The following is a 16,129-nucleotide window of genomic DNA, read 5'->3' on the forward strand; positions in this document are numbered from 1 at the left end:
GTGAAAGTCTTAAAGTCTTTGATCTTTCTTATTAGTGCAGAGAAGAAAACGCTGACGTATGCTGCCTTCTCTCTCTCTGCTACCTAAAAGGTAAGAAGGGCCCCCTATCCTGTCATCATCCTGTAATCACGTGACTTGCTTCACCTTGTCAATCACTTAGAAGATTCACCCTCTTTACCCTGCCCCCTTGTCTTGTATGCAGTAAATATCAGCGTGCGCAGCTGTTCTGGGCTGCTACCAGTCTCCGCATCTTGATGGTAGTGGTCCCCCGGGCCCAGCTGCTTTCTCTTTATCTCTTTATCTTGTGTCTTTATTTATTACAATCTCTCATCTCCTAACACGTGGAGAACACCCGCTAAGCCCCATAGGGCTGGACCCTACATTGAACTCCTGACCTCAGGTGATTCACCCGCCTCGGCCTCCGAAAGTGCTGGGATTACAGGCGTGAGCCACCGCACGCAGCTGGTCACATGTCTTTAACATTGTGCAATGAGATCAACTCTATATTAAAAGAAATTTAAGAGATCACATTTCATTGGAGATGTGCAAAACAAATGTCATTAGGTCCCTTTATATGGCATACACAATAAAACAATTTGATTCCTCCATTTAGCAGGCACCATAAAATAATTTGGTTGCTTTGTAGAACATGCATCAACAACTAACGTGGTCCCCTCATGCAGAATGCACCATAAAATAATTTGACAGGATGGTGGGTGCTGTTTTATTTTGGGGCCTATTTTATCAACTTCATTCAGGAATAATTTGTGTACAACTAATGGCATGCTTTGGCAGTGTACAATGTGATGTTTTGACAAGCAGTGTTACAATGCTACAGTAAAAATATGGATCAGTCCGGGCACGGTGGTTCATGCCTGTAATCCCAGCACTTTGGGAGGCCGAGGCGGGCAGATCGTTTGAGGTCAGGAGTTGGAGACGAGCTTGGCCAACATGGTGAAACCCCGTCTCGACTAAAAATACAAAAATTAGCTGGGCATGGTGGTGCGTGCTTGTAATCCCAGCTACTTGGGAGGCTGAGGCAGGAGAATTGCTTGAACCCAGGAGGCAGAGGTTGCAGTGAGCCGAGATTGCACCACTGCACTCCAGCCTAGGCAACAGAATAAGACTCCGTTTTAAAGAATATACATAGATCATTTCCATCATTCCCCTAAGTCCCCTGGGACCCTCTTGTAATTCATCCTTCCCTCCACCCCGGCCCTAGGTAACCACTGATTTGCTTTCTCTACCCCTAACCATATATGGTTTGTGTTTTCTAGAATTTCAAATACATAGAGTGGTTAATTTTATGTCAACTTGTCTAGACTGTGGGAAGGTATTTTTAAGCTATGATTAATGTTTATAGTCGGTTGACTTTCAGTAAATTAGATGACTCTCTATAAAGTAAGTGGGCCACTTCTAATCAGTTGAATTCCTTAGGAGCAAAGACAGGTTTCCCGAAGAAGAAGGAATTCTGACTTCAGACTTTAACATAGAGATATAGAAATTCTGCCTGTGAATTGCAACAAAAGCAAAAATTGACCAATGGGATCTCTAATTAAACTAAAGAGTTTCTGCACAGCAAAAGAAACTGTCATCAGAGTGAACAGGCAATGGCCGGGCCTGGTGACTCACACCTGTAGTCCCAGCACTTTGGGAGGCTGAGGAGAGTGGATCATGAGGTCAAGAGTTCGAGACCAGCCTGGCCAACATGGTGAAACCCTGTCTTTACTAAAAATACAAAAATTAGTGGGGTGTGGTGGTGGGTGCCTGTAATCCCAGCTACATGGGAGGCTGAGGCAGGAGAATTGCTTGAAGCTGGGAGATGGAGGTTGCAGTGAGCCGAGATTATGCCACTGCACTCCAGCCTGGGTGACAGAGCGAGACTCCATCTCAAACAAACAAAAAATTAACTGGGCATGATGGCACATGCCTGTAGTCCTAGCTACTGGGCTGGCTGAGGTGGGAGGATCACTAGAGCCCAGGAGGCTGAGGCTGCAGTGCCGAGATTGTGCCACTGCACTCCAGCCTGGGCAACAGAGCAAGACTCTGTCTCAAAAAACAAAACAAAACAAAACAAAAACAAAAACAAAAACAAAAACAAAAGCAACAAACAAACAAAAAACGAGTGAACAGGCAACCTACAGAGTGGGAGAAAATCTTTGCAATTTATCCATCTGACAGAGGTCGAATATCCAGAATCTACAAGAAACTCAAACAAATTTACAAGAAAAAGACAAACAACACCACTGAAAAGTGGGCAAAGGACATGAACGGACACTTCTCAAAAGAAGACATTCATGCAGTCAACAAAAATATGAAGAAAAGCTCAACATCAATGATCATTAGAGAAATGCAAATTGAAACCACAATGAGATACCATCTCATGCCAGTCAGAATGACCACTATTAAAAAGTCAAGAAACAATAGATGCTGGCGAGGTGGCAGAGAAATAGGAATGTTTTTACACTGTTGGTGGGAAAGTACATTAGTTCAGCCCTTGTGGAAGATGGTGTGGTGATTCTTCAAAGATCTAGAACCGGAAATACCATTTGGCCCAACAATTCCATTACTGCAAATATACCCAAAGGAATATAAATGATACTATTACAAAGATACATGTGTGTGTACGTTCATTGCAGCACTACTCACATAGCAAGGACATGGAATCTACCCAAATGCCCATCAATGATAGACTGGATTAAGAAAATGTGGTACATATATACCATGGAATACTATGTAGCCATAAAAAGGAATGAGATCGTGTCCTTTGCAGGGACACGGATGAAGCTGGAAGGCATTATCCTCAGCAAACTAACGCAAGAACAGAAAACCAAATACCACATGTTCTCACTTATAGTGGGAGCTGAAAAATGAGAACATATGGACACAGGGAGGGGAACACCACACACTGAGGCCTGTCAGGGGGTGGGGTTGGGAGAGGGAGAGTATTAGGAAAAATAGTGAACTCATGTTGGGCTTAATACCTAGGCGACAGGTTGATAGCTGCAGCAAACCACCATGGCACATGTCTACCTGTGTAACAAACTTGCACATCCTGCACATGTACCCCAGAACTAAAAATACACATTTAAAAATGTTTTTAAAAAGAAACAATGCTGGGTGCGGTGGCTCACATCTGTAATCCCAGCACGTTGAGAGGCCGAGGTGGGTGGATCACCTGAGGTCAGGAGTTCAAGATCAGCCTGGCCAGCATGGTGAAACCCCATCTCTACCAAAAATACAAAATTTGCTGGGTATGGTGGCACATGCCTGTTGTCCCAGCTACTCAGGAGGCTGAGGCAGGAGAATTGCTTGAACCCGGGAGGCGGAGGTTGCAGTGAGCCGAGATCACACCACGGCACTCCAGCCTGGGCAACCCAAGAGTGAAATTCCCTCTCGGGGAAAAAGAAAAAAGAAAAAGAAACAAAGCTGAGTGCAGTGGCTCATGCCTGTAATCCCAGCACTTTGGGAAGCCAAGGTGGGTGGATCACCTCGAGGTCAGGAGTTCGAGACCAGCCTGGCCAACATGGTGAAACCCCATTTTTAATCTCTACTAAAAATACAAAAGTTAGCCGGGCGTGGTGGCACATGCTTGTAATCCCGGCTATTCAGGAGGCTGAGGCGAGAGAATCGCTTGAACCCAGGAGGCAGAGGTTGCAGTGAGCCAAGATTGCGCCATTGCACTCCAGCCTGGGTGACAGAGTGAGACTCTGTCTCAAAAAGTAAATAAAATAAAATAAATTTTAAAAGAAGAAAGACATTCTGCCTGTGCTTTAAGCCTTTGGGCCCAAGACTGCAGTATCACCTCTTACGTGAATCTGCAGCCTGTCAGATTGCCTTAGGGATTTCGGACTTGTAACCCCTCCAATCCCGTGAGCCAGTTCCTTAAAATCACTCTCTCTCTCTTTCTGACTCTCTGTCTCCCTCTCTCTGACTCTCTGTCTCCCTCTCTCTGTCTCTCCGTTTCTCCTCTTAGTTTTGTTTCTCTGGAGAACCTTGAATAATACAAGATCCTTTTAGTTTATTCCCTCTTTGTGTCTGGCTTCTTTTCTTTCTTTTTTCAAAAATTCGCATGAATGTATGAGGTACAAGTCCAGTTTTGGTACATGGATTACTGCTTAGTGGTGAAGTCTGGGCTTTCAGTGTAGCCATCACCCGAGCCATGTACATTGAACCCACTAAGTAATTTCTCATCCCTCACTCCCCTTCCACCCTTCCAAGTCCCCAATGTCTATTATTCTACACTCTACGTCCATGTGCACGCATTATTTAGCTCCTATTTATAAGTGAGACTATGTGGATTTGACCTTCTGTTTCTGAGTTGTTTTATTTAAGATAACGGCCTTCAGTTCCATCCAGGTGTTGCCAAAGACACGATCTCATTCTTTTTTATGGCTGAGTAGTATTCTACAGTTCATATATGTGGGGGGTTCAGTCAGAGTGGTTGGAAAAACCATAAGGAAAGGACTCAAACCTTCTGAAAAGTCGGAAGATTCTGCAGAGCGCCAGGGGAAAAATAGCTGAAGGCAGCTGTTCTATAACCCTGAGGCAGAGGGCAAGGAGTAGGTACAAGGGAGTGTGGGCGAATTTATCTTAAGCAGGCCTGTTTACTTATGTTGACCAGGAACTGACTTTTGATCATCTGCCTATGTGATGTTCCCTGAAAGGGGAGCAATAAATGTTAATTACCTACAGGTTGTGTGTACTCCATGTTTTCGGCATTGTGCCCGCACTGAACAAAGGCAAGCAGCTCCAGCTTCTCGGGGCTGCTCTCTGGCCGCTAGAGCCAGGCAGTCACCTAGCTGCTCTTACACTGCATAGCTGTGTCTGACTACTCATTTCATCCCATTGGCCAGGGTCTGCAGGACAGACCCAGTACACATACACCACATTTTCTTTATCCAGTTGTCTGTAGATAAGACACTTGGACTGAGTTCATATCTTTGCTCTTGTGAATAGTGCTGTGATAAACCTACAAGTGTGGGTATTTTTTTGAGAAAATGATTTCTTTTCATCTGGGTAGAGTGGGACTGTCAGAACAGCTTCTCAATTTTTTTGCTTTTTTAGAGACGGGGTCTTCCTCTGTCACTCAGGCTGGAGTGCAGGGGTGCAATCATGGCTCACTGCAGCCTCGAATTCCTGGGCTCAAGCGATCCTCCTACCTCAGCCTCCCAAGTAGCTGGGACTATAGACTCGTAGTAATTTTTGTATTTTAGTAGAGACGGGGTTTCACCATGTTGGTCAGGCTAGTCTCAAACTCCTGACCTCAAGTGATCCACCCACCTCGGCCTCCCAAAGTGCTGGGATTACAGGCGTGAGCCATCACACCTGGCTCCCTCTTCTGACTTTTTGCTCTGTATCCTTTCACTGTAACAAATCATAACCATTATCAAGACTATATGCTGAGTCTTCTTAGAGAATCATTGAGCTTGGGGAGGGGGGTGTCGGGGACTCCTGATAAACCACCCCTACCTTTAAAGAAAGAGCCTTAGGAGCCATAGATAAACCATGAAGTCTTTGGAGGACGATGAAGTCTTTGCATCCACCTCCCTCTTAGAAACCCTGATTCTTTTCTCCTGCAAAAGGGCAGCTGCTGTTCATTTCTCACCCCCTCGAGAATTGTGGTCTTCCTTCTGGGGAAGCGGGGTAGGGATGCAAAGTTCAGTAGATTCATCTATTTCTCTTCCCTTCTTTTTCCTCATTTGTTTTTTTATTTTCTAGGATACAACAGCCAATGAAATTCTTTCCCTGCCCTGAGAAAATGCTCAGTTTTTTGAGGGAAACAGACATTCAAGCAAGCATAGATAATACTGACTATGGTGATGGGGGGGAGGATGGAGGAGGCACCTCACTCTCAAGTGGAAGTCAAGGAAGGCTTCCTGGAGGAGGTGATATTTACACAGAAAGGTTGTATAGGATTGGGGTGAATGTGCATTTCAGACTTGGCGTCAAGAGAGAACTGGGTTTGGTGGCACATGCCTGTAATCCCAGCACTTTGGGAGGCTGAGGCAGGAGGATCGTTTGAGCCCAGGAGTTTGAGACCAGCCTGGGCAATAAAGCAAGTTCTCATCTCTAAAAGAGAAAAAAAAAATTAGCAGGGTATGGTAGGGTATGCTTGTGGTCTCAGCTACTTAGGAGGCTGAGGTGGGAGGATTGCTTGAATTCAGGCAGTTGAGGCTGCAGTGAGCTGTGACTGAGCCGTTGCACTCCAGCCTGGGCAACAGAGCAAGTCCCTGTCTCAAAAAAAAAAAAGACAAGAAAAAGAGAGAGAGTTTGAAGTAGAACTTGCTGTGAGGTTTCTTGTGCACAGGTATTTTTGAGGGAGAAGATCAGGACAGAGCAAGGGAATGAGCTAAGCAAGGAAGTGGTCTTAGCTGGAGTTCAGCCTTAGCCGGATCCCATGGGGAGCCCTGGAGTGTGACTGGCGCCACCAGGTTGGTCTCACCCTGGGGGCATGGGGCTGGCCTTCTGCACCTCTGTGACCGTCCGTTATGTCTGTGGGCTGGGTCTGAGGGTTTGCACAGCTGCTCAGCTGAGGAGAAGGGGAAAGCTGTGAGCCATGAGCTATTGTAGGCAGCACTCACTCACAGCAGCCCCAGGATGGGTGCACCAACCTGGGAAAGGTCAGTGAGCAGAGCGTTGACTGCACCCACAACAGGGGCTTCAAGTATTTTATAATCACTGGGGGGCTTTTTGTTGTTGTTGTTTTGAGACAGGGTCTCACTCTGTTGCCCAGGCTGGAGTGTACTGGTGCCATCACGGCTCACTGTGACCTTGACCTCCTGGGCTCAAGCAATCCTCCCGAGTAGCTGGGACTACAGGCATGCACCACTACGCCTGGCTTATTAAAATTTTTCTTTTATGGAGATGGGGTTTCTCCATGTTGCTCAAGCTGGCCTTGAACTCCTGGGCTCAAACAGTCCTCCCACCTTGGCCTCCTGAGTAGCTGGGACCACAGGTGTGCACCAGCCACTGTGCCCAACTAATTAAAAAAATTTTTTTTCTGTAGAGTCAGGATCTCAGTATGTCGCCTTGAACTCCTGGGCTCAAGCGATCCTCCTGCCTTGATTTCCCAAAGTGGTGGGATTACGGGCATGAGCCACTGTGTCTAGCTGATCACTAGGGCTTTAGGGGGAGTGGAGATCAATGAAACAAGATGGGGAGACCAGAGTCAGACTACGTAGAGCCTTGAGTGCCATATTAATAAGCCTGAACTTCATCCTGAGGGCAATAGGGAGCCATGGAAGGGTTTAGAGTCTAAGCAGGGCGTGGACAAGTTAGGCAGGGATTCCCCAACTTCCCTGCCCCTTCCCGGCACTCTGTGTGACGGTAAGTGATGTTCTTGCAGCTCCCCAGGCTGATTTCTTCAATCTTGAGAGTCCCTCGTATTCCCCTTTGCTAGGGAAGTCATTAGGGGTTAGATTTTGTAAGCTTCTTGGCCAGAATTGTTGATTTCCTCTTCCACATCCTTCCCCTTCTCGTTCTTACACCTCCACCCGCAACTCTGCGGGGCCGCTGCAGGACAGTCTTTATATAGCTTCAGTCACCTCTGTGGGTTTGAAGGGTGTCTGGAGTCTTGGGTCTTCAGTGTCTCACCAGGACCCGATACCCTGCCTGTGGTAGGTGGGATAAAGGGCCTCCTCTCCCTCCACGAGGCACCTACAGCCTAATCCCTAAAGCCCAAGGATGTGTTCCCTTCTATGACAAAAGGGACTTTTTCAGATGGGATTCAGTTAAGGACTATATTTTTTGGGGCGGGGGGGAGTGGGGACAGAGTCTTACTCTGCTGCCCAGGCTGGAGTGCAATGGCACGATCTCAGCTCACTGCAGCCTCTGCCTAATGTCATTACAAGAATTCTTACGAGAAGGAGACAGGAGGATCAGAGAGACAGAGAGAGATGGAGAGATAGAGATACACAGAGAGTGAGAGAGAGAGAAAGAATGAGAGAGAATGAGAGAGAGAAAGAGAGAACAAGAGCAATAAGGAGAGAGAACAAGACAGACAGAATGGGCCAGGCGCAGTGGCTCACGCCTGTAATTCCAGCACTTTGGGAGGCTGAGGCGGGTGGATCACCTGAGGTCAGGAGATTAAGGCCAGTCTAGTCAATATGGTGAAACCCCATCTCTACTAAAAATACAAAAGTTAGCCAGGTGTGGTGGCAGATGCCTGTAATCCCAGCTACTCGGGAGGCTGAAGCAGGAGAATCGCTTGAACCCGAGAGACGGAGGTTGCAGTGAGCAGAGATCGTACCACTGCACTCCAGCCTGGGTGACAGAGTGAGACTCTGTCTCAAAAAAAAAAGGAGAAAAAAAAAAGAGGAATGAAAGAGCAAGAGGGAGGGAAAAATGAGAGAATAAGCAAGAGAGAGAACTTGAGAGAGAGACAGACAGAGAAAAAGAGAGAGAGAGAGAATGAGAGAGCAAGAGGGAGGGAAAATGAGAGAGAGAGAGAGCAAGAACAAGAGATTTAGAGTACGCAAGAGACATTTGAAGCTGCTAGCTGCTGGCTTTGCATAGGAAGGAAGGGACCATGAGCCAGGGCATGTGAGTTGCCTCCAGAAGCCGGAAAGGGCAAATAATGGATTCTGCCCTGGAGCCTCGGGAAGGAGTGCAGCCCTGCTGGCATCTTGGTTTTAGTCCCATGAGACTTGAGAGAACTCTGACCTCTGGACCCATCATATACTAAATCTGTGTTTTCCCCAAGCTGCCAGGTCCGTGGCAAGCCTCATCCCATCCCCATCCCCAGGAGGGATCTGGGCTTGATTGCGAAACCTTCCAACTCTTTAGCCCAGCCTCCAAATGTCGAATCCTTCTTCTGTCTCAAACTCCCCTGCTACATCTAGACAGTCCCCAAATTCGGTTGTTCCTGCCTCCTAAATTCTCCGTCACTATAGCCCCTGCCCCAGACCAGGCCACTGTTCTCTTCTCTCTCCTGGCTGTATCCCCAGCCTCCTCCCTATCTGCCCACCTGTGAACCCATCCTGTCCAATACCCACCTACAAAACACAAGCATAAAATTCCAACCTAAGCCTGTGGCTCCCTTGCTGAACCTCCTTTTATTGCCTCGAGGGTAAAGCCTAAACTCTTTCACCCACGTTATAAGGTTCTGTCTGATATGAAATTTGCTGGCTTCTCCAATTCAAGTTTTGCTGGTATCAGGATTTTTTCTATGAGTAGCTGCAACTATTTAGCATGGTGGAGTAATAATAATGCCAATAATAACTAATAGTATTTAAGCATTTAATCTGTGCCAGGCACGGTTTTATTATTGTATCACCTTAACCCTCAAACTCCATGAAGTTAGACCCTTTATTTATTTATTTATTTATTTATTTTTTTTTTTTTGAGACAGAGTCTCGCTCCGTCACCCAGGCTGGAGTGCAGTGGTGTCATCTTGGCTCACTGCAACCTCTGCCTCCCAGATTCAAGTGAGTCTCCTGCCTCAGCCTCCCGAGTAACTGGGACTACAGGAGTGTGCCCCCATGCCTGCATAATTTTTTGTATTTTTAGTAGAGACGGGGTTTTACCATGTTAGCCGGGCTGGTCTCAATCTCCTGACCTCATGATCCACCCGCCTTGGCCTCCCAAAGTACTGGGATTACAGGCGTGAGCCACCACACCCAGCCCTAGTTAGACACATTATTACCCTCATTTTATTAATGGTGAAAACTGCTCCTTAGGTGTATTGGTTATCTCTTGCTGTGTATCAAATTACTCCAAAACTTAGCAGCTTAAAATAGGGAACTTTTATTCTCTTACAGTTTCTGAGGATCAGGAGTCTGGGGGTGGCTGAGCTGAATAATTCTGGCTCAAGCTCTTGCATGAGGTTATAGTCAAACCATTGACCAGGGCTGGCTCATCTGAAAGTTCGACTGGGGTGGGAAGATTTGCTTCCAAGGCAGCTCACTCACATGACTGTTAGTGGGAGGCTCAGTTCCTCCACAGCGCTGCTTGAATCTCCTTACAACATGGCGACTGGCTACTCCCCAGTGCATGACCCTGGAAAGAGAGAGCAACGAGGATGCCACAATGGCACGTATGACCTAGTCACAAACTGTCATGTGCTCCTTTTTCTGATCAATAGAAACAAGTCACACTGGGCATAGTGTCTCATACCTGTAATCCCAGCACTTTGGGAGGCTGAGGCAGGAAGACCACTTGGGCCCAGAGTTCAAGACCAGCCTGGGCAACATAGCAAGATCCTATCTCTGCAAACAAACAAACAAAAAGTCAGCTGGGTGTGGTGGCACATGCTTGTCATCCCAGCTACTTGGGAGGCTCATGTAGGAGGATCACTTGAGCCCAGGACTTGGAGGCTGCAATGAGCTATGATCACGCCACTGTACTCCAGCCTGGGCAACAGAGCAAGATTCTGTCTTAAAAAAAAAAAAAGAGAGAGAGAGAGAGAAACAAGTCACTAAGTCTATGTTCAAGGAGAGAGGGATTAGTCTCTACCACCTGAAGAGTATGAAAGAACTGATGGATATGTTAAAACCACCACATTGGTCTGCCTGCCTCCAGAGTCCACACTCCTGGATACACTGAACAAGGATTATAGGAGAAAGTGCAAGCCTCTGGCAGTCACTTCTAGTAGATAACATTACCTGAAAGGGAATTATGGGGGGAGGAGGAGAGCGAGGATGAATATCACCAGGGGATGGGAGGTGGGAGGGGAGAGCTACATCTGTGGTCTCTGCAGAGCAGACACTTTTCCAGGGAAACCCTTTTCTTTCTAATCTTTGTGAGTCCCCCGGTGGATATTTGTGTATCTGAGACCTATGAGATACTCGTCCTATGAGACCTCCTAGGACGCTGAGACCCCACATTCAGCATTCTATGATCAGGAGCATATGGAGAAGATGTGGGTGGGGAGACATTGGTCAAAGAATACAAAGTTTCAGTTGAACAAGAGGAATATGTTCAAGAGATCTATTGTACAACACGGTGACTGTAGTTAATAACAATGAACAATGTAGCATGTCCTTGAAAATTGCTAAGAGGGTAGATGTAACTATTCTTACCACAAAAAAATGACGTGCATGCAAAGGAACAGATAGGTTTATTGCCTCGATTTAGCCATTCCACCACATATGTGTATCTCAGAACACCATGTTGTACAACATAAATATATACAATTTAATTTGTCAATTCAAAAAAGAATTTTTTTTTTTTTTTTGACAGAGTCTTGCTCTGTAGCCCAGGCTGGAGTGCAATGGTGCAGTCTAGGCTCACTGCAACCTCTGCCTCCCAGGTTCAAGCAATTCTCCTGCCTCAGCCTCCATGTAGCTGTGATTACAGGCACCCACCAGCACACCCAGCTAATTTTTGTATTTTTAGTAGAGACGGGGTTTCACCATGTTGACCAAGCTGATCTCAAACCCCTGACTTCGTGATCCACCCACCTCGGCCTCTGAAAGTGCTGGGATTACAGGTGTGAGCCACTGTGCCTGGCCCAAAAAAGGAAAACAAAAAAAGAGAGCACATAGACCTCACATATTAACTAGGGGAAATAAGAAGTCAAAATAAACCAAGGCTCAGAAGCCAACGAATTAGAGCTGGTGTTTCTCATAGGTCTCAGACACCCAAATATCCACCTGCAGACTTTTTTTTTTCTTTTTTTTGAGACAGGGTCTCACTCTGTCACCCAGGCTGGAGTGCAGTGGTACAATCTCAGCTCACTGCAACCTTCTCCTCCTCCCGGGTTTAAGCGATTCTCCTGCTTCAGCCTCCCAAGTAGCTGAGACTACAGGTGTGCACCACCATGCCCGGCTAACAAAGACTGTAAAGAAAAGGATTTCCCTGGACAAGTGTCCGCTCTGCAAAGACCACAGATGTAGCTCTCCCTGCTCACCTCCCATCCTCTGGTAACATTAGTCCTCGCTCTCCTTCTATCCCCATAATTCCCTTTCAGGTAATGTTATCTACTGGAATGGACTGCCAGAGGCTTGCACTTCTTCCTATAATCCTGGACTCTGGATACAGCATGGAACAGAAAAATGTAGAAGGAAGCTGGGTGCGGTGGCTCACACCAGCAATCCCAGCACTTTGGGAGGGTATCGTGGGAGGATTGATTGAGCCCAGGAGTTCAGGACCAGAGACCAACCTGGGCAACATTACCAGACTCCATCTCTACCAAAAAGTGTTAAAAAAAAAAATTAGCCAGGCATGGTGGCGGGTGCCTGTAGTCCTGCTACTCAGGGGGCTGAGGTGGGAGGACTGCTGAAGCCCAGGAGATGGAGGCTGCAGTAAGCTGTGATTGCACCACTGCACTCCAGCCTGGGCAACAGAGCGAGACTCTCTAAAAGAAATAAAAATTTTTAAAAAATTTAAAAATTACAGAGGGGGCTGGGCCCAGTGGCTCATGCCTGTAATCCTAGCACTTTGGGAGGCTGAGGTGGGTGGATGACAAGGTCAAGAGATAGAGACCATCCTGGCCAACATGGTGAAACCCTTCTCTACTAAAAGTACAAAAATTAGCTAGGTGTGGTGGCATGTGTCTTTAGTCCCAGCTACTTGGGAGGCTGAGGTGGGAGAATTGCTTGAACCCAGGAGGCAGAGGTTGCAGTGAGCCGAGATCGCGCCACTGAACTCCAGCCTGGCAACAGAGCAAGATTTGGTCTCAAAAAACAAACGAAAAAATTGCAGAGGGAATCCTAGAGCTGTGGAAGTCTGGATAGGTGCCCTCTTCAGACAGCAGCTTCTTTCAAACTTAATGAGGCTTTGCACATGCTTTATTTTATTTTTCTTTTTTATTACCTTTTCTGCTAAGTGTGATTATCTCCTGCTCATTCTCCAGGGCTAAGCCTAGATGTTAGCTCCTTTGGGAGGCCATTCTCTCAACCCCCAACCTGGGTCAGGCCTCCCCTGGCTAAGTAATAGCTTCCTCACCTCTGGCCTTCTGTATCTTACAATGGGGAGGACAATTCTGTCTTTTCCCCAGCAACCCTGGGGTGTTGGGAGTGTGGACATCATCTATGCCTGATAACAATACCAACCATCTCAACCAAGGGAAATATGAAGTCAAAAGACACCAAGAGTCAGAAGCCAACAAGTTAGAGCTGGTGTTTCTGTTTATGGAGCTCATGGCAGGCACTCACCTGCCGCATATGCTGAGCAGTTTCCAGCATCCCTACATGCTCAAGGATCCTGCAGGACAGGGCTGATCATTATCCCTATTCTCCTGATAAGAGACCGAGGCTCAGAGAGGTGAATCACCTCCTGTTGTCACTTTGGAAATACCTTACAGAGTCAGGATTTGAACCCATGGCTGTCTGAGTTCAGTTCCTGTCACTGCAATAACCAACACTTGGAACGTTGGGTGCCAGGCTCTGTTCTTGGTATGCCATATATACCCACTCCTCTGATGCCCACACCAGGTCCATGAGGCAAATCCTACTCTTTTTTTTTTTTTTTTTTTTGAGACAGAGTCTTGCTCTGTCACCCAGGCTGGAGTGCAGTGGCACAATCTCAGCTCACTGCAACCTCTGCCTCCCAGGTTCAAGCGATTCTCCTGCCTTGGACTTCCAAGTAGCTGGGATTACAGGCGCGTGTCACCACGCCCAGCTAATTTTTTGTATTTTTAGTAGAGACGGGATTTCACCATGTTGGCCAGGCTAGTCTCGAACTTCTGACCTCAAGTGATCCACCCGCCTCCCAAAGTGTTGGGATTACAGGCGTGAGCCACTGCTCCTGGGTGAGATCCTATTCTTAATGTGCCCATTTTACAGATGAGAATATTTGAGGCAAGCAGTGGAGGTGGGATTTGAACCTCCGGCAATATGTTTCCAGAGTTCATCTCCAGTGATTCCGGAAACCACAATGCAGCTCTGTTTATACCCCTTCCTGGTGGAATTTACTGTGTTTTCATGCTGACTCTTAAGTTCAGCCTCTCCAGGCAGTGTCCCTTATTTTCCCCTTAAGAAAAAAAAAAAAGTGCAACTGGCTGTCAGCACTTACTTAATTTTACATAAACACCCTTTTTGGGGCTGAAGCAAATCTGACTTATTTTCTTTTTTTTTTCTTTTAGAAAAACTCCACACTTTATTCATATTTCTTTGGGGTTTTGTTTTGTTGTTGTTGTTGTTTTTGTTTGTTTTTTGAGACGACGTCTTGCTGTGTCACCCAGGCTGGAGTACAGTGGTGCGATCTCGGCTCACTGCAACCTCGGCCTCCCAGGCTCAAGCTATTCTCCTGCCTCAGCCTCCCAAGTAGCTGGGACTACAGGCACGTACCACCATGCCGGGCTAATTTTTGTATTTTTAGTAGAGACAGAGTTTCATCATGTTGGCCAGGCTGGTCTTGAACTCCTAGCCTCAGGTGATCCACCCACCTCGGCCTTCCAAAGTGCTGGGATTACAGGTGTGAGCCACCGTGCCCAGCCAAATCTGACTGATTTTCAATGTGAAAATAAAATATAAAAACAGTTCTTGGAGTTATTTCTAACCAGAACTAACATCAGAATCGTCAATTTTGGAAAAATTGCATTCATCAAATAAATTTTCAGCCAACAACTGTTTGAGAATGATATTAACATCATGCGTAAGAATGCTACACTTTTCTAGGATCTGACATTTTCAGCAATCAAGAATTACTGTATTTTTTAAAATATACTATAGTATATAGTAAAAAATACCATATTTTGTAAAATATAGTAATCTGGAAATATCCCTACTAAAAACAGACTGCTATAAATAGAATCATGTCTTTTGTTTTCAAAGTTGATACACTACAGCAATGCAAAAATAATAATAAAGGTGAGATATTTCACGGCAAAGTTATCTCTGGGTAAATGCTGCAGCCACAAGCGCCACCAGCTAGTATTCTTGGGGCCAACGGGGAAAGAATGAAGGCACAAACAGAAAGCCACTGACGAATCTGGCTAGACGCGGTGTCTCAAGCCTGTAATCCCAACACTTTGGGAGGCCAAGGTGGGAGGATCACCTGAGGTCGGGAGTTCCAGACCAGCCTGGCCAACATGGTGAAACCTCATCTCTACTAAAAATACAAAAGTTAGCTGGGCATGGTAATGCACGCCTGTAATCAATCCCAGAAACTACTCGGGAGGTGGAGGTTGCAGTAAGCCAAGATCACGCCACTGCACTCCAGCCTGGGTGACAGAGCGAGAGTCCATCTCAGAAAAAAATAAAATAAAATAAAATAAAAAAAGAAAGCCATTGGTGAATCTTTGTTTCAGTGACAATAACTCCAAAGTTGGTAGTTTGCTTTGCAAAGAGCAAAAGGGGAAGGCAAAAACACGTGGGGCTTTTCTTTCTAAGAATTTGGGGATGTTCTATGGACCTCCTTTGTACCTTGTAGCAGATGCTATCAGTGGCTGCTCACACCCATAACCTAACAACACATTAATATGCCCTAGCTTAACGCTGATACGGGAGCTAGAAAGAAGTTACTTAGGCAGAGAGTGAGGGCAAGAGAGTCCTCGGTAAGGTTTGCCTTTTAATAAAAAGCAGCCCCCAAATCATTTTTTTTTTTTTTTTTTTTTTTTTTTTGAGACAGAGTCTTGCTCTGTCGCTCAGGCTGGAGTACAGTGGCACAATCTCGGCTCACTGCAAGCTCCGCCTCCCGGATTCAAGCAATTCTCCTGCCTCAGCCTCCCGAGTAGCTGGGATTACAGGCGCGTGCCACCATGCCCGGCTAATTTTTGTATTTTTAGTAGAGACGGGGTTTCACCGTGTTGGTCAGGCTGGTCTCAAACTCCTGACCTTGTGATCCACCCGCCTCGGCCTCCCAAAGTGCTGGGATTACAGGCGTGAGCCACCGCGCCCGGCCAAATAATTTCTTTTCTAACAAAGAGCAGTCTGAAAAATCAGCCGGCAGACATGGAAAAGCAAGCTGGAAGCTTGCTCGGGTGAATGCCGGCAGCTGTGCCAATGGGAAAAGGCTACCTGGGTGCCAGGCGTGTTCAACATGCAGGCTTGCTCCATGTTCCCTTTTCTTTATCAACCATGTGTACGGTAAAGGAACAGGCAACATGGTCCTGGCCAGGTAGAGACCCCATCTGCATAATAAAATATTAGGGTGGGCAGCCAGCTTCTTTGTACTCTATGTAAACGGCACACCTGGTCCAACCAATCTTTGGGCCCTTATGTAAATCAGATATCACCACCTAAAG

The sequence above is a fragment of the Gorilla gorilla genome, chromosome 20 (genome assembly GCF_029281585.2).
Source record: "Gorilla gorilla gorilla isolate KB3781 chromosome 20, NHGRI_mGorGor1-v2.1_pri, whole genome shotgun sequence".
Taxonomy (NCBI): Eukaryota; Metazoa; Chordata; class Mammalia; order Primates; family Hominidae; genus Gorilla; species Gorilla gorilla.